This window comes from Triturus cristatus, chromosome 4_1, assembly GCF_964204655.1.
Source record: "Triturus cristatus chromosome 4_1, aTriCri1.1, whole genome shotgun sequence".
Classification (NCBI taxonomy): domain Eukaryota; kingdom Metazoa; phylum Chordata; class Amphibia; order Caudata; family Salamandridae; genus Triturus; species Triturus cristatus.
The window spans coordinates 148,396,112-148,418,308 of NC_140585.1; positions in this window are offsets into that span (position 1 = coordinate 148,396,112).

Below are 22,197 nucleotides of genomic sequence, written 5' to 3' on the forward strand. Positions count from 1 at the left end.
GCAGCCCTCTTTCTCCCCGACCTCTCTCCAGCATTTGACACAGTCTCACACCTGTATCCTCACCAGATGCCTGCACAAGACTGGAATCCAAAGACCTGCTCTCCGCTGAATCTGCTCCTTCTTAATAAATAGAACACAAGCTGTCAGCTTAGCACCTTACTCTTCAGAAGCCCACAAACATCTGCATAGTGCGTCAAGGTTCAAAGCTCAGCTCCACCCTCTTCATTGCATGCATGATACCTCTAGTAAATGTCATCTACGCACATAAAATCAACATCCTATCCTAGTCTGATGACGTCTGACTCATACTCTCCCTCTCGGGAAAGACTCCCAACACAAGAAACATGTTCACCGTCTACATGACCGAAGTTGCTAACTAGATGAAAGCCACCTGTCCAAAGCTCACCACTGACAGCACAGAAGTAGTGATCTTTGACAGGAAGGCCTCGCCATAGGACTCGTACTGGAGGCCAGACAAAGTCTGACCCACATCTACACCCAGCACTCACACCAGGAATGCCAGAATCATAATTGAGAGCAAACTGAACATGACCGCACAAGACACTGCAGTCACTGCATCCTGCTTCCACAACCTAAAGATGCTGGGGGAGATCTTCAAATGACTCCCAAGCAACACCAGTAAAAAAGTAACTCATGCCCTAGTCACAAGCAAGTTGGACTACGGGAACCCCCTCTACACTTGGATCACCAAGCAACTCACCAGAATACTACAAACCATTCAGGCTACCACACGGAACTAACATCACACCACCCTCAGGGAGCGCCACTGGCTCCTGATACACACATTCGAGGCACTACACAACCTAAACAGCTGCATCTCCTACCACCAACCACTCAGGTACCTCCGCTCCGCAGGAACTCCTATTCTCTCACATCTGACGCATACACAGAACCAGATCAGAAGGGCAGGCGTTCTCTTACATCACTCCTAGAGCATGGAACGACTTGTCACTCAACATCAGAGTCTACTCCTTCGTTCCTAAATTACATAATAAGCTGAAGACCTGGATTGTAAATTAATAAACCTACCCTAGGCAGGAGTGGACGCACACATCTGCTCAGCGCCAGGAGGATACCTCACAGGTGATAGTGCCCTTAACAATACATAAGAACGTATAGATATCCCAGGATGAGAAGCTTCATCTCCAAGGACTAGATAAATGCAAAACTGCTGGCCAGGGATGGAATTCTATGCACAGGGGACTCCACACTGAAGATAGCAACCCTTTCTGGATAATTCTATGTCTGTTATTGTCTCGCCTTTCCACATCTGAAAGAGTGTCCAGCTATTAGCTGTAGGAAGTCAATGTATAGCCTGGATAAGTCCTTGCCGATTCCGAGGGAATGCTAACATTTAAACAACTGAAAACTAGGTATCTCAACACTAGACATTTTCATTGTTGTGTAAATGATGTATGGATTTCCCCTGCTTTGCATTCTGCATTTCATTTGTCCCCTTTATAAACGACACTAGTCACGTCATCTTTGTGGATGCTACCTGGGAGATGAGCTATAAATGCCAAACTTCTGACATGAATGGTATGGTACACTATTCCATTCCACTGACTTATTGTTGAGATTTGTTTCCTGTACCAAACTGAGATCATCATCCTGAAGGAGAAAAAATGGAAAATGGAAGAAAGTGGAAGACAGAGAACCAAAGCCAGTCAGAGACCTTGTCATTGGTCTGTCTTAGAAAGTGAATCATATATCCAGGGTTACAAGAAATCTATGAAAATCTCACAAAGCCAACATCTGCACTTTCATAGAACTCCTAATGAGAAGGCGGACCCGTCCTAACATTTTGCTCTATCCGACTTGAGTGGAACATCTTTCTCTGTTCAGACAGCCAAACTATGGAATTCACTACCCGTAAACGTAAGATCCACTGACAACCATCGAAGCCTCAGAAGAGGCGTCAGGAGCAGGCTCTTTGCTACATGACAACTATACTCACAACACAACAGTGTTCCTCAACAGTATACTCTGACAAAACAAGCTATACTTCTTACTCTATAAAGATGTTGTTAATTGTACATGGAACTATGCTTCCTGTTATATGCAGATACATATATATAAGGGAACATGCAAATGACACCGAAGATACATTTGCACACGAGATAATGTCATAATTGCTGCTTCTATATGCATATAGGTGCATATGTAGAAGAGTTTATGCCTGCTACTAAAACTTTAAGAAATGTCATGAACAAATGTACAAACTTCACCAAGATAAACGTGCACATCAACCATCTAAAGCTTGCTGCTTCTATGCACTTATGGGTATTCATATTTAGAGGTTTACTACAGCCAATAACACATTACCACTTGGCATGTCCAAAAATGTATACATAAGTTAATTTAAAAAAATCCTCCCTTCAAACTTTGTCCCATCCCTCCTCTCTCCGGCTCATCCCAAACCTTTCTGAGTATTAGGAACCCCCAAATATCCTTCTCAAACCTTCCTTTCCTTGTTTCACCTCACAGTCACACATAACCACTACCTACAAACAAAGCTTACTACTTCCCTTTTAAATGTATTCCCATCATTATATCCCTACTCTAAACTCTGCTAAACACAAAAGAAATCAAGACCACAAACCTAAAACAACAAATGCACACAGAAAAACAGTGTCCTAATCTACTATTAACCTCTAATCTTGGGTTGCATGCTACTCACCGCAAAGCGCTTCAATGACTTCTCTGAGGTAATAAGCGCTATATAAAACAATTTACAATTACTTTTTGCAACTTGGCTGTAGACGAACAGGCCCTGTGCAATTAATGGGAGTATTCATTTGTTTATTGTAACATTGTAGACGGCATTGAAGTATGAGTACAATTGAGTATGCAAGCGTTATGGTGATTTACGAAAACTATATACTAAATAAATGGATCTTTGAAATGTTGTGAATTCTACTGAGTTCCATTTGCAACCCCGTGGTCGCTTGAAATCCTTGTCGTGGAAGCAAGGTGGAGAGGGGTGTTGACTGTGCTGAACTTTTGCAACAGTAAAAGGCTCCCTGCCTTGTCACTGCTTAGAGTGGAAACCAGGCAGGAGGTTAACAGGGTAAGAGAGAAGGACACTAACTTTTGCTCTTCAGATTCCAAAGCTCTGAAGAGATGCACATCAGGGGTTGCTCGGGGGTGATTATCAAACATTTTGTCTCTACCAGTTTACATTCGACCCCTCCGTCTCTCATACCCAGGATCTCAACGCAGACTTTTGCAAAGGTCCTTGCCCAGTGGCAGGCTGGTCCAGGCACAGGACTTTGATTAGACTCATTAGACTCATTAGACAATTATATTAGAGAAGTCTCAGGGATGGTTCTCTTCCTCCGTCTCCTGAGAGATGCACGGCATTAATCATGGTGACCAATACATCGCGACTCAAATGGGAATCAGGATGGGGAGGGGAGCACTCTGAATTGCAGTATGGCAACCTATGGTTGGGACCACTGGATACCGCCCCAGCATGAAGCCAACATCTGCAGATTGTCCACCTAGATCCCAATAACTCAATCCACACTTGTTAGCTCTGGAAGGTTTATTTTTATTGGTTTAAACTGGAAACACTTGTTCAATAATAACATTTCTGACCTAGATTCATGGTGGCAACCACTAACAATCCTATATAGTGACATTTCTCTCTCCCGGCTGCCTCTACCGCTCTGCACACTGCGAGTGGCACTCCACGTCCATAAACTGCAAAGTATTCAATATTACTGAATGGCCCTTCCCTTCCGGAGCCTTCCATCATTCATGGTTAATGCATGGCCAACCACTACCAGAAAGATTTGGGCATTTACTCCTTAAACATTCCATTAATTCAATAGGTGAATGGCGATACACTTCTGGTTTCATTTTTAGGTCTCTCCTACTGGAAGTTTTTTTTTTCCCCTGCTGACTGGTAGGTGAAAAGCTCATGTGGACCATACTAACAACTTTGAGCCCGCCTACAATTCTCATTGGTTGACTTTTTTGTCACTCTCATTTACCTGCTTCTTATTCAGTGGCACGCCTTCCTCTTCTTGTACTTGTCCCTCCCCTGAAGCACAGCCTCTTCAATATCCTTTTGATTCGCTGACTTGTATACTTCCGCTGCTCACATTTAGGGAATTACTTTTTCCTTTGTCTTCCAGCGCTCCATGAAAGTGGATGTATTTACTAGCTCTGTCGCTCGTCTGCTTCTTCTCCTTAAAAATACACACCCAGTGCTCTGTGTTGCTCCCTCTCCGTGCTCTCTCTTGTTCTGCTTTTCCGTTCAATGCTCGGCACCCCACGTACACAACGTTGTTCCCTTCTCCCTCACCCCACCCTTTCTTTTTAATTCTTAGTTAAGCCCTGTTGGACCCGGCCTCGTGGCGTGGTCCTGAACCCTCCTACCAGACCAAACGGGGGCCACCCCAACCCTTCGGGGTCCCCCTGGATTGTACCCAGCTACCCGCGCCAGCCTTCGCGACGTGGCCTGCCCCGGCCTCGGTCCCAGCAAAGCCCCGACATCGAGGCGCCAAGATCCGACCAGGCGGGGTCGAGTGGCCACTCCACAGATCTCGGAGGAGGAGAGTTTCGATGGGGCCTCCAGCTGTCCCCCGACGCCGGGTTTCGATCGCCCTCCGGCCTCCCTGGGCGCTGGCTCCCCCCCCCCGCTGGGTGTCTGGACTCTCTCATCCCGGCCCCTCCGACCCCCCAGGCGCGAGGGTCCGGACATCAAAGGGCTCCAGACGTATTTCTGGGGCAGCCCAAAACCAGGACAGCAGTTGTATCCTGGAGTCAAGAGCCCTGCTGATCGGATCGCGGCTGACCCTACGGAGAGAGACTCATTGCCTGGAACTTGGAACTCGAGCCCTGCTGACTGCGTCGCGGCTCCCCCTTGCTGAGAAGAAGACCCTCACGGAACATCGGAGCCCTACCGACATCGGAGCGGCCCGACCTCGCTGAACTAACCATCGGAGCCCTGCTGACCTCATCGCGGCTCGACCTCGCTGAAGTAACCACCGGAGCCCCGCTGATCTCGTCGCGGCTCGACCTCACCGAAGCAACCCCTCGGGCCCTGCGGACGACGTCCCGGCTCCCGGAACCCCCCCAGCTCGAGGATTGAGAGCTGGGCGCAGGGTATCCCCGCACCAGGCTGGTACTGAGACTGTCCCGCTACCCCGTCCCTAAAAGACCCTGAGACTCTTTTGGATCCCGCGATCCACCTGTAAATATTGCCACGGAAACCTGCCATTACTACCGATAAAGACTTGTGAGAATTGCTACCCTTGTTGTGTCCCTTTGTGGTGGTGGGATTGCTTGGCTGTTACGATTATAGGGGAAGGACCTCGCCCAGGAGGCTTCTCAGCGGCGCTCGGCTACTTCCCTACGGAAAGGTGGCTCTCGGGGTGGTCAATCAGACACCATCTGACTCTCCGGAGATCGCCCTTCTAACATTGGTGGCCAGCGGTGCGATCCGAGCCAGACGCAAATCGTACAGCGAGTAACTCACCCACTACCTACCCAGACACAGAGTAACCATGAGCAACCAAGAGACCACCCCAACCGCGGAGTTCCAACAAGAACGGTTGGAGGAATATACCCATAGGAACTAAAACAGTTTTGTAAAGTCAAAGGCATCGCGACCACCGGATTAAACACAAAAGAGGACCTGCAAAAAGCCCTAAGGGCCTGGGTAGAGTCCGAAGCGGCTTCACCCCAAACCGAAGAAAACCCGGTGCCAAACGCGCACCTGCAACCAACCGCAGCCCCAGCAGATGGGAGAAGAACCAGCATGGAGACCGGCCTCTCCCTGGAAGAGATACGAGAACGGGAGAGGGTCCGGACCCACGAGTTAGAGCTCGCCCGACTCCGCCTGGACGGCGAACTCCTACTAGCCGAAAAATAATTGGCCCTAGAGCAACTGCAGTTGCAAGAAGAAATAGAGGAGAAAAAACGGCACCGAGAACTGGAAGAGAGGAGGCTAACCCTCGAGTATGAGCGGGGTCTTAAAGAACTTGAAATTAAGTCCAAAAATGGAGAGACCGGCACCCCCGGAAACAGGGACACCCCTCCGCCGGCCGAGGCGAAAGTACATATCCCCAAGGATGTCGTCAAAGAGTACTACAAAAACGACGACATCCAACAATGGTTCAAGGCCTACGAGGTAGCCATGACCGTCCATCGGGTACCCCTAAAAGATTGGGGTGCCGGCCTATGGGGACGGTTCCTCAGCGAAGGCAGAGACACCCTGCTACAGCTCCCAGACGAGGTGATGACCTCTTATGACCATATGAAGGAGGCCCTGCTCACCCGCTATGGTCTCACCTCAGAGATGTACCGCCAGCGCTTCCGGGACTGCAAGAAGCTCCCCGGTACCACCTGGGTGGAATACGTAGACTTTTTCAGCAGAGCCCTGGAAGGGTGGATCAAGGGCAGCAAAGTCACCTCCTACGAACAACTGTTCGACCTCATTGTATGGGAGCACCTCTCCAACAACTGCTTCATCGAGCTGAGACAGCACCTCCTCGACAGCAAGCTGACCGAGCCACGGAAGCTCGCCGCCGAGGCCGATCGATGGGTAAACACCCGGGTCCCTCGGAACTCGATGGGGGAGTACCAACGGAACACCCCGGGGCCCCCCCGCCAGCGCGGAGGAGGAGGATCGAACAGGAACAGAGACTTTCCAGCAGGGCCGCCCCGGAGTCCTCCCCGGGGACCGCCCCCAAACCGCACGTCCCCATCCCTCGCCCGAAGAGGGGCCCCCGTAGCCCGACCAGGGCCTCAACCAACGGTAACGTGCTACAACTGCCAACAGCCAGGGCACTATGCCAGTGACCCGACCTGCCCTGTGAACCAACGAGCCGGGACCACCGGGCCACCCCCCGCCAGTTGGCGGCCGCGGCCCTGGGGGAAGGGGAAGAAGATGAAAAGAACTCCGACGCCGGGCCAACCGAGTGGGAACCCACTGCCATGACCTTGGTATGCCTGGGCAGCCGGGAAATGGTGCCCCGGGCCCCCATCCCGAGCAACACCCAGAAGTACCAACAGTGGGTCACCATTAATGGACGCCAGGCCGAAGCCCTCCGCGACACCGGAGCCAGCGTGACAGCCGTCCGCTGCCACTTGGTGACCCCCGAACAGATCCTGCCTAATGTACTGTGCTCCGTCCGGTCGGCAGACAACACCGAGAGCCTGTGCCAGATGGCCCGGATTCCGTTCGAGTGGGGGGGAGTGTTGGGCATGCTGAAGGTGACCGTCCGCGACGACGCCCCCGTAGACTGCCTCCTTGGGAACGACCTGGAAAGTTCCCCCTGGACCCACGTCGAGCACCGAGAGCATCTGGGAATGCTGGGACTGCCCGAGTGGGCCTCTGCAACCACCCGGTCCATGACCGCCCGGGCCATCCGGCCGAGCATAGCTGCTCCCCCCCAAGAGCCGGAGTGGCCCGAACCACCACCTCCCTCCGTCGAAGAAGAAGCCGACGCGGAGTCCGGGCCGCCCGAACTCACCCCGGTCGAGGTCGCCGCGCTCGGCGACCTCCCCGAACTCGCCCAATGGCGCCAAGAAGGTGGCCCCACAAGAGAGCAGTTCCGCAAAGAACAGAAGACCTGCCCCTCCCTCGAAGGGACCCGACAGCAAGCCGCCGCCCAGGTCACCGGAGACCAAACGGGGACCCACTGGGTCTATTGGGACAATGACCTCCTCTACGGCGAGCAGAAGACCGCAGAACTGGGGGCCAGCCGAGTGCTGGTGGTCCCCCTCCGATTCCGAGACTTCCTCCTCAATCTGGCGCATGATGTGCCCCTCGCCGGGCACCTGGGGCAAGACAAAACCTACAGCCGCCTGGTGACCCACTTCTACTGGCCCCGAATGCGGAAGGACGTGGACAATCATTGCCGAACCTGCCCGACCTGCCAAGCCAGCGGGAAGAGTGGGGGAAGGGTCAAAGCCCCTCTCCAGCCCTTTCCAATAGTAAACACCCCGTTCGAGCAAGTGGGGATCGACATCATGGGGCCCCTGGACCCCCGAACCTCCCAAGGACATTGCTTCATCCTCGTCCTGGTCGATCATGCCACCCGATGCCCTGAGGCCATCCCTCTCCGAACAGTGACGGCCCCCATGGTGGGCCGGGCCTTGATGGGAATCTTCTCCAGAGTGGGTTTCCCCCGGGAGGTCGTGAGCGACCGAGGCACGAACTTTATCTCAAAGTATATGCGGTCCCTGTGGCAACAATGCGGGGTCACCTACAAGTTCACCACCCCATACCACCCCCAGGGGAACGGACTAGTCGAACGATTTAACCGGACGTTGAAAGGAATGATCAAGGGCCTGGAGGAGCCCCTGAGACGCAAATGGGACGTCCTGTTGCCCTGCCTCCTGTTTGCCTATCGGGAGGTCCCGCAGAAGGGGTTCAGCCCCTTCGAACTCTTGTACGGACACCCTGTCCGAGGCCCCCTCAGCCTGGTCAAAGAAGGCTGGGAGACTACCGTCCAGGATGCTCCTCCCGACATCTACCGGTACCTCCTGACCCTGCGGAATCAAACCCGGAAATTCAGGGAACTGGCCGAAGCCAACCTCGAGGCCAGCCAGGAGGAAATGAAACGCTGGTATGACCAGAACGCCTACTCCATCGAGTTCGAGCCAGGCCAGCAGGTGTGGGTCATGTCGCCCATTGACCCCTGTGCTCTCCAGGACAAATGGACCGGGCCCTTCAAGGTGGTAGAGAAGAAGAGCCCAGTCACCTACCTGGTCGACATGGAGTCCCCCAGGAACCCCCTCCGGGTTCTCCACGCCAACAGGCTCAAACCCCACTTTGCCCGAACAGAACTTAGCCTGCTGATGGCTACGGACGGTGGGGCCGAAGACGACTCCGAACCCCTACCCGACCTCCTGAGGACCTCCGAAAAGGACGGCTCCGTAGAGGGAGTCATCCTCTCCGCCACCCTGACTTCAGAGCAGCGCCAAGATTGTCAAGGACTGCTGCATCACTTCGCTGCTCTCTTCTCCCTCACTCCCGGAGTCACCCGATGGTGCGTCCACGACGTCGACACCGGGGACAGCAACCCCGTGCGACACCGCGCCTACCGAGTCCCCGACCGGGTGCGGGCCTGCATCCACGCCGAGGTCTCCAAGATGTTGGCCCTGGGGGTCGTCGAACCCTCCGACAGTCCCTGGGCCAGCCCGGTGGTCCTGGTGCCAAAAGCTGCCGCCCCGGGCACCACCCCGGAGCTCCGGTTTTGCGTAGACTACCGGGGATTGAATGCCGTCACCAAAACCGATGCCCATCCCATTCCTCGGGCAGATGAACTGATCGACCACCTAGGAGCAGTCCGCTACCTTAGCACCTTTGACCTCACCGCCGGATACTGGCAGATCGGGCTCACCCCAGGCGCCCAAGAGCGTTCTGCTTTCTCCACCCCCGATGGCCACTATCACTTCCGAGTGATGCCCTTCGGCATGAAGAATGCCCCGGCGACCTTCCAAAAGACTGGTGAATAAGGTACTGGCCGGGCTAGAAGTGTTCAGCGCCGCCTACCTGGATGATATTGCGGTGTTCAGCAGCCACTGGGCCGAGCACCTGAGGCACCTCTGGGAGGTTCTGACCGCCCAACAAAGGGCCGGACTCACAGTAAAAGCCAGCAAGTGTCAGATAGGCCAAGGATCCGTAACATATCTGGGACATCAAGTGGGGAGCGGCCATGTGGCTCCCCTCCAGCCAAAGATCGACGCCATCGTGGCCTGGGAGCCCCCAGCCACCCAAACCACTGTGAGGGCCTTCCTGGGTCTCACGGGCTATTACAGGCGGTTCATTCAGAACTATGGAAGCATTGCGGGCCCCCTCACGGAGCTCACATCAAAGAAGCAACCAAAGAAGGTGCACTTGACGCCCCGATGTCAGGCGGCCTTCGAGGCCCTCAAGACCACGATGTGTACCGCCCCCGTGCTGCAAGCCCCCGACTACAGCAAAGAGTTTGTGGTGCAGACTGATGCCTCGGAGTACGGAGTCGGGGCTGTCTTGTCCCAAGTGAACTCTGAGGGAGTTGACCAGCCGGTGGCCTTCATCAGCCGGCGCCTGCTGCGCCGGGAGCAGAGATGGAGCACCATTGAACGGGAGGCCTTCGCCGTGGTGTGGGCCCTCAAGAAGCTCTGGCCCTACCTCTTCGGCACCCACTTCCGGGTCCAAACCGACCACCGGCCCTTGCGGTGGTTAATGCAGATGAGAGGCGAGAACCCGAAGTTGTTGCGATGGTCCATCTCTGGACTTCACTGTAGACCATCGACCCGGCAACGACCACGCCAACGCCGACGGCCTGTCCCGCTTCTTCCGCCTCGGCGAGGAGAACCCCCAAGGAGATGGGTGACTCTCCCTGCCTTCAGCTGGGGGGGACGCCTGTTGGACCCGGCCTCGTGGCGTGGTCCTGAACCCTCCTACCAGACCAAACGGGGGCCACCCCAACCCTTCGGGGTCCCCCTGGATTGTACCCCGCTACCCGCGCCAGCCTTCGCGACGCGGCCCGGCCCGCCCCGGCCTCGGTCCCAGCGAAGCCCCGACATCGAGGCGCCAAGATCCGACCAGGGGGGGTCGAGTGGCCACTCCACAGATCCCGGAGGAGGAGAGTTTCGATGGGGCCTCCAGCCGTCCCCCGACGCGGAGTTTCGATCGCCCTCCGGCCTCCCTGGGCGCTGGCTCCCCCCCCCCCCCCCCGCTGGGTGTCTGGACTCTCTCATCCCGGCCCCTCTGACCCCCCAGGCGCGAGGGTCCGGACATCAAAGGGCTCCAGACGTATATCTGAGGCAGCCCAAAACCAGGACAGCAGTTGTATCCTGGAGTCAAGAGCCCTGCTGATCGGATCGCGGCTGACCCTACGGAGAGAGACTCATTGCCTGGAACTTGGAACTCGAGCCCTGCTGACTGCGTCGCGGCTCCCCCTTGCTGAGAAGAAGACCCTCACGGAACATCGGAGCCCTGCCGACATCGTCGCGGCCCGACCTCGCTGAACTAACCATCGGAGCCCTGCTGACCTCGTCGCGGCTCGACCTCACCGAAGCAACCCCTCGGGCCCTGCGGACGACGTCCCTGCTCCCGGAGCCCCCCCAGCTCGAGGATTGAGAGCTGGGCGCAGGGTATCCCCGTACCAGGCTGGTACTGAGACTGTCCCGCTACCCCGTCCCTAAAAGACCCTGAGACTCTTTTGGATCCGGCGATCCACCTGTAAATATTGCCACGGAAACCTGCCATTACTACCGATAAAGACTTGTGAGAATTGCTACCCTTGTTGTGTCCCTTTGTGGTGGTGGGATTGCTTGGCTGTTACGATTATAGGGGAAGGACCTCGCCCAGGAGGCTTCTCAGCGGCGCTCGGCTACTTCCCTACGGAAAGGTGGCTCTCGGGGTGGTCAGTCAGACACCATCTGACTCCCCGGAGATCGCCCTTCTAACAAGCCCCCACAGCCTAAAACTCTTCCGATGCTCCCTTGCACACTCTCCGTTGCTTACACTCACCTGCTCTTTCATTGCTCCCCCAACCCCTTTTGGTTTTTAAAATGATTTTTTTTTATTTTTTATTTTTAAACGTTTTTAAGGGAGTTGGGGGTGGGGGGGCACAACAGCTGATATTTGCAGCAGGGCCATTCCACTGTATTTTTTTTTTGTTTTTGCCGATGCTCCTCAGCATCGGCAAAGCCAATAGGTCACAAGCGCGAGGCCTATTGGTTGTTAATCTTACATGCATACCATGTCCCCGTATAAACTGGCAGCCACCACTCACGCACGTTAACACTGGACTGTTCACTGGTGGTAGAATCCATTGATTGTTTACCTACTTTTAGCAATTAATTTCTGATAGTCACAAATCACACAAATAGTTTTAGGTAAACATTACATTCTGTTGAACTCTTTTAGATGTTCATCCATTTCTAGGGACCTTTAGCCTACATCCAGGTTTACTTTTGCTTTCCAATTAAACGTTTACCTCTGTGCTCCTTGCCCAATCATTTACTAGCGCGAGGTCAATTTGAGGGGCGGAAAGCCTGTGGCAATTCACAAGTTGTGAAATGTTTACTTTGGTTGAACAAAACTTCAAAATTCTGCGTTTTGGCTTTGGCTGCAAAATATAATTGTGAAAAAAGCTATGATCACAAAAAAACAGGAAAGGGTCACTCCAAGGAGCCTCCAAGAACATGGGCTCCCAAGACAAGGCAGTGCATACATCTGCACCAAATGTTGAAAGCTTCTAGGATAGCGTCAATGGTGTCCATCCTCTAGACGCAGGCGGTAGGTGGGGATCACGGCAAACAATGAAACTTAGAGTAAGTGCCCTCCAAGTGAATTTAAACATGAAGCTTGGTATCACATCCTTTTACACTCAAAGCAGATTCTACAATTTGACATGTAGGTCGTTGAGTTCAACCCTCTTTGCTGTGAGGCAAAGGCTTCTGGTTCGTCCATTATTAAAAAGGCCTAGAAAAGATGGCTGCTCCAGGTTGCTAGAATAGCTTGAGGTTTTGAGTTGCAGCATATTCCCAGGGCACAAGTCCTAAAAAAAGAAGTGGGGGGACTAACCTAGTTGGGCAGTATGCACTGACATCACGGTGCGCAACATGATGGCAAGCATGACATCATGGCGCACGACATCACGGCGCACGACATCACACATGGTGTCACAGGAATTGACATCATAGAAAGTGGCATCACAAGCCACAACTTTACAGGAAGGTGCATCACAAGAAGTGACAGCTGATCACATATATGTTTAGCAGGTCTATCATGTGTACGTTTGAGGGCATTGCTAGGATAATAGCACAGTGAGCTATGGAAGGTGATATGTGACTTCTATACTTTGCAATCCCCCAGTTTTATGTAACACATCCTGTACATTCATTTACAAACTTATATAATTTATTGTACATGTAATATGCATGTGTTGATGTAAAGCGCTCTGACACCATGCACTGGGATGAGTAGGGCTATACAAGAAAAAATAGAGGTACTTAAATTAGGTCAACGCCTCCTCAGGGGAAGTAAGATCTATATAAATGCAATTTGCTTTGTGTAAATACTGGGAAAGACCAACACATCTGACATTCTTACAATGCATGCATATCTCCTAAACAGAGACTGAACAAAGCGAAAAGCTGCCTCTCTTTAAGTATGTGTCAAGTGCTAAAAAGGTGTGAGCCTTGGTTTCCCCTCCGCTTCATTTGCATCAGGTGTGAGGCTCCTGACTGCTCTGAGCCAAGAGACTCAAACAAAAGGAGGCCTGATGACCCCTCAAATTCGGCCTTTGATATGGGCCCAGCAGGAGTCTTAAATAAGAACGGCCCGTCCCCGTCTGCACGTTGTTGCTTGTTGCAGATGGAAAGCAGACAACAACGTGCAGGTGCTGCTGAAAGTGTCCCGGTGTTTGGAAATTACACCGGGACGAGTTCAGCACATTATTCAGTGGGGCCCAAATTCTTGGCACGGTGGACGGCGTTCACCCTGTGAAAAAAGCGTGTACCCCGACTCGTGCCCTGTGTGTGGTCTTGCAGATAGTGCTATAAGCTGCAATAGAGGGCATGCAGTGTCAGAGAAATCGATTGTTAACAAAAAAGAAAAGTTCAAAACGGACTTAGACCCTGCCCATTTTTTTACCATTACTTACCACTGGTTGGCTTCCACATCACTCTTGTTTCATTGCTTCTTATTGGTCAGCACCCCTTACTCCCTTCTGCTTCCCCCCGGGTGCTTCCAGTGTGTGTCCCTGCCGCGTAGCTTGGACCTAGAAAGCTTCCTGCCTGCAACCAGTATTCTTCCACTGGCCGCATGATCCTGCAGGTACTTTTTTATTTGCTTTTTTACATGCACTATCTAAGAGTGCATGTGTCTCCAGTCCCTCCCTCCTCCCTCCTCCCATTGTCAATGCCCTTGTCCAACACCCTACCCCAGCATCCTACCCCACTCTTTGTTGTGCTGCTGCTCCCTCCCTCCTCCCCCGCACCTCCTTCGTGTTGCTTGTCCCCTAACCTCTTCCCACTGTCTGTTCTTGGTGCATCATCCCTCCTCCATGTTGCTTCGTCCCTAAACTCCTCCCGCTGTCCATTCTTGGTGCTCCCTCACCCCCTCCTTCCCTGCACCTCCCTTGTTTTGTTTCCCCATACCCCTTACCTCACCCTTTCTGTTATTGCTGCTCCCTTTGGTTCCCCCGCAACTTCCTCGTGTCGCTTTTCTTCCCCTTCCCTGTTGAACTTATTCCACAGCAGCTCTTGCAGGAACACAGAGGTCCTGTAGGTTGGCAAAGAGTTAAATAGCCTCTTGGCCCGGGGAAGTTCGTTCTCTACTTTCTGACTTTGGGTGAAGGGGGGAGAGGCTAGAACCCACTCTCCCGGCTGGGAATTGACCCATTTCTATCCCCTGCCATGTAGACCAACATGCTGGGAAACCCAGCTTTAAGGATATGGCCTGCCCACATGTGCCTAAATCCCATTACGAGGGGCCAGGGCTGGACCACAGGATGAAAGCAGGTCCTGTACTTTAAGCAACGCTCACACAATCCATGGGGCTAGCTAACCTGGAAGCTCCCAAACAGGGATTCCACAGATGTAGCAAAGCTTTCCTTCCACAGCCCACACTGTATTCTTTTTTTTTGTTGTGATTTTTCAAAAACCTTTATTGAAAAAATGAGCACTACCAGAATACAATTTTGCATTAAATCAGAGCATCATACATGGTGGATCATTTACAAAGCACATCTCAAATAGAAGTAGACCGATCAGGCAAAGGCATTATCTATTACAATACGGTGAGCGCATCATTAAGCCATACATAACTGAATAGTATAACATCAGCACCTTAGAGGGGGGAGTAGGTCCGGCTCGATAGCGTTGGGGACAAGGAAGGAAGTGGCTTCTGACCAGCACCGGAGGCCGTCACGGGCAGAGTGCCGGCGGGGAGCGCAGGAGAGGCAGTCTGCCTAGGGTGTGAACGGGTATGAAGGTACGTCACCAGGGGGCCCCATATGTCAAGGGGACGTGATCTAGCAGGCATAAGGTCCCAGAATTCCGATAGTAGGGTCTGACATCTAGAGGCATCTTCAAGCCATTGGTCACACTTAGGTGCCGGTCTGCACCCACAACAAATGGCCACCCTACGCCGCACAAGAACGAGCAACATTGTGACCAGTCGGCGAGAGGCATCCGGACAGAATTTGACAAAGCCTAGCAGGCCGAACCAGCGTAGAGGTAATCTCAGAGATAGCTGCACAAACCTCCGGCCAGAAATCAGACACCCTAGGGAACAACCAAGCCAAATGAGCGAAATCTGCGGCAGGGGCAGAGCAGCGCAGGCACCTGAGTCCCAGTTTATGTAGCTGAGCGGTGTGGTAAATTTAAATTACCTAGACTTAATTTATGCGGTAAAATTCAATAAGAATAACTCAGTAAAAATAAGAGGCAGAATCCGTGGTATTTGAGGTTATAAAAGGGAATTTATTCCTTACAAAGGAATGATGGTTCGAACCAGGCAATCGAGTTCCGTCACCACGAAGGTTCAGGAAGGGATCAGCAATACATTATTGACAGGTTATCATATTTATAGGAAAATGCATTACAGTAAAGACATATGCAGAAGGCGTTACAGTTGAGAAGAGAGATAAGAATACACATACGTAATGAAAAAGGCGTTACAATAGGCGTGCATAAAGGCGTATACTAGAAACGTCATTATGATGATGACACAAGTGGGTGGATCCATAAGAGAATCCTGCAAAGTCAGCAGAAATACATGGCAGAGATGCGCGCGCAGCCGCATGACGTGTGATTGACGTGCAACTAGAGGGTGAAGGGAACTCGACATTTAGCCCTACATGAGGAGACAGAAGTCTGGGATGTCAGGACAACCTAATCCCAAATCGTATCTAATATCTTGTGTTTAAGGAACTATATTATCTGGAAGGAAAGGTCTTTTCGGACAGAGCCTATTCTATACTGACTGCTAGTGCGTGTACAAGCGTCTAAGTGTCTACATGAGATGCGAGGGGGCATGGGCCTACCATGGTAACGAAAGTCATGAATTACTTGCACGGAGACAGTAAGGCCGGGCCCTTTGCTCTGCAGCTGGAGGGATGTTTACCTAAGCTACTAGACAGGAATGCATTTCTCGAGGAGCGGAGCAGATAACTTGAAGGCTGAATACAGTTTTGGCAGGCAACAGGCCGGGCTAGGCACCGTTAGCCGCGCAGGAAGTAAGAAAAAGTTCATGGATACAGATACAGGTCCAGGCTGGAGCATTCAGAGGCAGAAGCAGGAAAAGCTCGATGGCAGAATTCAGGGCCTAACTTGCCAGAGCTGAAAAACGTGAAAAGTATACCATATAAAGACGGTGGCAAGGCATACTTAGGAACGGAATATCTGACCCATTCATGGCAGATCTGAAAGAGGACATATTAACGTTGGACACAATTGTATTTGCGTCTTCATAGCTTGAAATGGAGGGAACATACATGTACTCGTAGCATGTACATGGAGCCGTTGGGGTCTAGATAGGGGACACAATTGATCATAAAAATTCATATTTCCTCAGCGGGGTGAAATAAACCCTATGTAAATATTTAAAGTGTATGAGACGGAGGCAGTAATTGGGAGATAATTTATCAGTCTGTTTGCAGCAATAGAGCCAGTCGGCTTGGGAAATGTTCGCACCAAGATCCTCAACCCATGCCACTCGGGCGCGATCAATAGAAATGGAGGCGGTCGACAGGGTGAGCGCATATAGTTCGGTCACCAGCTTCTGGGGGGTGGGGGAGGAATAAATGAAGTCGAGAGTGGGCATCGACGGAGGAGGCTGGGGGAGCGTGGGATGTAACTCCCTGCAGATCGTCCGCAACTGATAAAAGAGCAGAGTGTCCAGAGGACCAGAGGAAGCAGGAAGAGAATAGAAAGTATTCCCAGGATATAGATCCGCCAGTGTCGCCAGTCCCAGACGGGCTGCGTGCTTGGACATGCCAGATAGTTGGCGAGGGGGGAGGTAGGGTGACGTACAATCGGCATAGCATTAGCTGATGGCATAGGGAAATTGGAGAGGCGACGCAGTCCCAGCCAGGCCCAGCGCAATGTCTCAACCATTTCCACCTCAGCTCGTGGGCCAACCGCCAGGGCGAGCAGGGCGGTGTTCAACGACCAAGGGGCCACAAGGTCAGCCTCGAACGCGACATGCAGCTGATAAGGGAGGGGTGAATAAAGTTTGAAATTGGGAGCGCCCATGCCGCCGACCAACATTGGGAGAGTAAGGATGTCGTAGGCAATCCTGGGTTGCTTGCCGGCCCAGACGAGAGATATGATCAAGGAGCGGAGTTTACGAAAGAAATGAAGCCCACACTGTATTCTAAGAAAGATCACCAGGCTGTGCTTCATATTTACAAATGGTATAAACTAATGTTCTACACCTGGGGTGGCTGCATACAGAGGAAGGTAGTAGATTGTGCTTCCCTCCATCATTTCTCTGCTTTTAACAGATGCCACCCATTGTTAAAATACACATTATTTAGTATAAAATCTGATTTAGTGTCATCGGGTGATGACATAAGAATTTTCTCGATCAAGGACATTGCCGCTTTGGTCTTTTTAGACCTAGCGGCAGCCTTCAACACTGTGTCTCATTCGTTCTTGAGTATCATTCTTCACATGAAGGGAGATGCAATGAGGTGCTTCATTAGATGAGCGCCTTTCTCTCCAGTAGAACCCAGTCTAATAGACAGAAAAGGTGGCAGTGGTTTAGAGCAATACAGCCAGCAACTCTGTTAAGTTTGCAATGTAAGACCTCAATATGTTTATATGGCTTGCTCAATGCAAATATTATGCCACCCACAATATTACTTAGTACAAGGTTAAAAGATCCTCCAAGTACATCAAATACAAAAATTCAAAAGGCAGAGCACAGCACATTAAAAGTTCCAACTGACTAACACACAGTTAGTGATCGGTTTAGTTTCAGATGAAGAGCAGTAGGTATGACACAATCTTGATCATAGGTGGATCTTAATGCAAATTGTTGACACGTAGATGAAGCAAAATGACAGCTGACACCTGTTTTGTCATTATATGACTTTTTCAAGGTTCAGACGCAAAATCCAACGATGTGGAGCATCAACACGACCAACATCATCATAATCTTATGTAGTGGATTGAAGTGTTATTCAATTCCAACTAAAGTCATAGAAATAGAGAGTCCCAGATGGTCACTAATACGAACGAGTAAGCCAAACAACCTCTATTCATATAGACTAGAGCCCAAGTCCCGAGCCCACAGGAAGTCTGATAAGCTTTCCTTTGCGGTCCTGTCCAACTTAGCTCCTATTCCTATGACTTTAGTTGGAATTGAATAACACTTCAATCCACTACATACGATTATGATGATGTTGGTCGTGTTGTTGCTACATATCGTTGGATTTTGCGTCTGGACCCAGTCTATTAGTTTGCCTCATTCTTGAACTGTGGAGTACCTCAAGGGCCGTCCTTGAGTCCCATTATCTATCTCTGATCTATGTCAGTTGCTAATCTTATTTGATCTTTTGGGCTGAACACTATTTTGTACTCTGATGATACCCAAGCCATTATCTCTATTTCCAATAACCCTGATTGGGTTCAGTCAGTCCTGCATTTCTACATGTGTGTAGGCTTTCTGCATGCAACATAACTGCCTCAAGCTTAACAAGGACAATACAGAAGTGCTCTTGTATGGCAACCTGCCCCATGTCTGGCCCTCTCCTTGGTGGATTCTGAATTAGGCCACCCTCTGGTCCCAATTTCTTCTGCCAAAACCCTTGCATCATTATTCACAAAGATCTTCCTTCCACCCTTCAGATTATTTATGTAGCCAACACCTGCTTCAATCACGGCTCCCCTTATATGCATATAAAACAGTTGTACGTTCACTTGTTTCTTCCCACATAGATAGCTGCAACTCAATCCATCTAGGCCTTCCTAAATATCTCTTACATCATATTCAGATCATTCAAAACTCTACAGCAAGACTCATTTTAAACCTACCAGTTTCTGCTCCTATCGCTTCTCGCCTTCGGGATCTTGACCAGTTGCTCTTCGGACCAAACAGTGAGTTAAAGGTCCATCGAGCCTTTACTCCTCTGGCCCTGTGACCACAAGATTGCCGCTCTCTTCGGTCCTGGTCTTCCAAACTGCTCTTGGTACACTGTATTTAGTAGACGTGTTTAGAGGCCGCGCTCTTTCGTTTCTTGTTTCTAAGCTTTGGAAGGATTCTCCCCCTTTACCCACCAGCCCCACTCAACAGGTCCATTTCTGGCTCCTCTGTATTTAGGAAGAAACTGAATACCTTCCTTGTTAAATAGTGTGATCATTTCTCCTCTGCGGAGTTGTGAATTTAACCTTTCGTGCAGGGTGTTAGGATCCAGGCAATGATGTAAGGCATTTAGAATGTGGGTTGGTTGCTATGTTGGAAGATGGATTTCTGTCATCAAGGCAGTTGGGTCTGGCATTGGTGTGGATGGGGCCGCTGCTGCTGAGCCTCTTAATAAACCTGTGGTTATCACTCCTTCTGGAGCCTCTGTCTTCTTCTGGGATAAGGGCCCGCCTTTACAGCCGTACTCTTTCATTTCTTGTTTCTAAGGTTTGAAAGGATTCGCCCCTTTACCCGCAACCACACCCCAAGCAACAAATCTATATCTGGCCCCTCTGTTTTAGGAAGAATATAAATATCTTCCTTTTTAAACAGTGATTTCATTTTCCTTTGTATTCTACTGTTAATTACCCCCTCCCCATTTAGCCCCAGGCATGCCCCAATGAGGTCATCATTGTGATTTACAAAATTATTAACATGGCGTTTCTGAGGAACGCACTTTGCACTTAGCAGTAACCTAAATGCCTACACTATGCATGTGTGGGTAGATGACAGCCAGAGGTCACTCACGTACAGTGGGGAGTTTAAGACACTGGGCTGAGATCAGAAGCGGAGCCCGGAGCCAGTGCTTGGGGTGGTGGGTACAGAACCTCAAAGGCAAGCCGCCACTGGCAGGGAACTGAAGGGACTGCAGTCCAGGAACCCTCCAAGGACTCCAACACTACCGCAAGACGGAGCGTCCTTGCCTCGGATAAAACAGAGGGTGGGCGCAGCAGGCACCTTTCTACCAACAAGAAGTAGAAAGGAAGGGTCTTAAGCAGTGGTCATAGTGCATGATATGCCCCCACTCCCTCCTTCGCTTTCAGCCAGAGTCAACTCAAGGCCCGCATTAACCATTCAAGAATGGCTTCTTTTTTAACACAAAAAGGAAGAGAACTGTTCTGGAAAAATTAAAAAAGCTTCCCAAGACGCCCCCCTCACCCTTTGGGCTTCAGTTGGCCAGGTAGTTTACACTATTTTAAGAATAAATTACAAGTTGCAGCATTCTTTCTGCAGGTGCTGTTTGATCCTCTGAGTGTGATCTACCCGCTCATTAAATTAAATCATGAAAAATTCTGGAATTTCATAAGATATTTCAGCAATTTCTCTTCACTGGTACTAGGAGGCCCTGTTGCAACCTTAGCTTCTGACCTGCGTGATGTCACAGTTGAAAGTGAAGAAAGTCCAAAAAGCTGTCAAACTGTGTCTTTGACTTTGTTTCACCCTGATTTCTGCGCTCCACGGAGGGTTACGATGGAGAGAAAAAAAGACCAAAAATTAAAAAATAAAGGTTACAAATGTTGTATCAGAATTAATATTCCCTAGCAAGAGGGGAGACATGAGGGTTATGATAAATCCAACACAACGTCACAGAAGGTAATGAACAGTCTTCTGGGGAACACCCTTTGTGACAGATGCCTCAGCATGAACCGCACCTATAAACTCATCATGCAAAGAGGCAGGGCTGAGGCCAACCCAGTTAATGATGAACCACTAAACTATGCAGGACTGCATGCCCCAAGCGTGACTCACTGCTGAGCGTCACATCAACATCAAGGCAGGAGTGCCTTGAACATATCTGAAAAGATGTCAGAGTAGCTGCCTGGCACAATTTAAGCAAAAAAAAAGGGGGGGGGGGGACCAAGGAGCCAGTTAATGGTCCAGTGTCCATGCTCCCAAAGGTTATATTACCACAAAAAAGGTTGGACACTGTTCCAAAGATCGGATCCAGAGATTGACCCATATGGCTTATAAAAAAGACAAAAAGAAAAAGGGGGGAGTCCTAGGTTAAACGGACCCACCACAAGGGGGAAAGCACGTCTTGCCTCTTGTTGCCCTCACACACCCCGAGGGGTGTAATGCTTCATCATCGGGCTATGCTCCTCGTTGGGCCGGCGCTGCATTTTCCCAATGGGCCACCCGAAGGGTCACTTTCTCAGAGATTTTTTTAAGGCATGCGGATGGTGTGTGGGGTGTGGGTTCTTAATGAGGGTAGCTAGAATGAGTGCAAAGTGAACTAAAAATGACTGGGGGTTATATTGATTTAGTAACCCTCCTGCCAACAATAAAAACTCTAATTTAGAGTATGGTCCCCAAGGACACAATGTGCCTCGGTGTCATTAAAACGGGCAACATGTTTCACGCCTCTGTCGCCGCTAGGGTCGTTGGCGCTTCATCAGGACCAAAGATGTGCAAAAAGTAGTGAAATGCACGTGAGTGTGTACGTGAATATAAAATTAAAAAAAATTATATATAAATACCCACAATGTATGTCGGGGCGGGCCAATTGTACTGCTCCTGACCATGACAATGTATGTCAGGGTGGGCCAATTGTACTGCTCCTGACCATGACTAGTGTGTGGCTCTATTTTCACGCCGGTTGCTTGTTACGCTCCCTTCTCTGGCGTTTTGTAAAGACACTACATTTTATTGGCGACGATCGTGGGAGTAAAGAAATATCACCTCAACATCCAGCGCTCAATTCGTGTCTCTTCCTATGATCGAGTTTTCTCGAATCGGTGATCTCCTCCAGCGGCAGTTTCAGAACAAAGAGAAGATAATACTTCTCCGGCAGCTGTTTTTCATCCTCGGAAGTGAAGCAGAGGAAGTTTTCGACGTGATGTACGCGCGTACATGCTTCTGGGCGAACAAAGAGTGAGCTCAGACAGATACTGTTAAAGACATCGCAGGGAGCCACACGCTAGTCATGGTCAGGAGCGGTTTGTGGGAGAGGAGGCGCAGGCTGGCCCTTCAGACGAGGTGCACGAAGAAGTGCAGGTACGTGCGCCCGCCCGTCTCGCTGTGGGCGG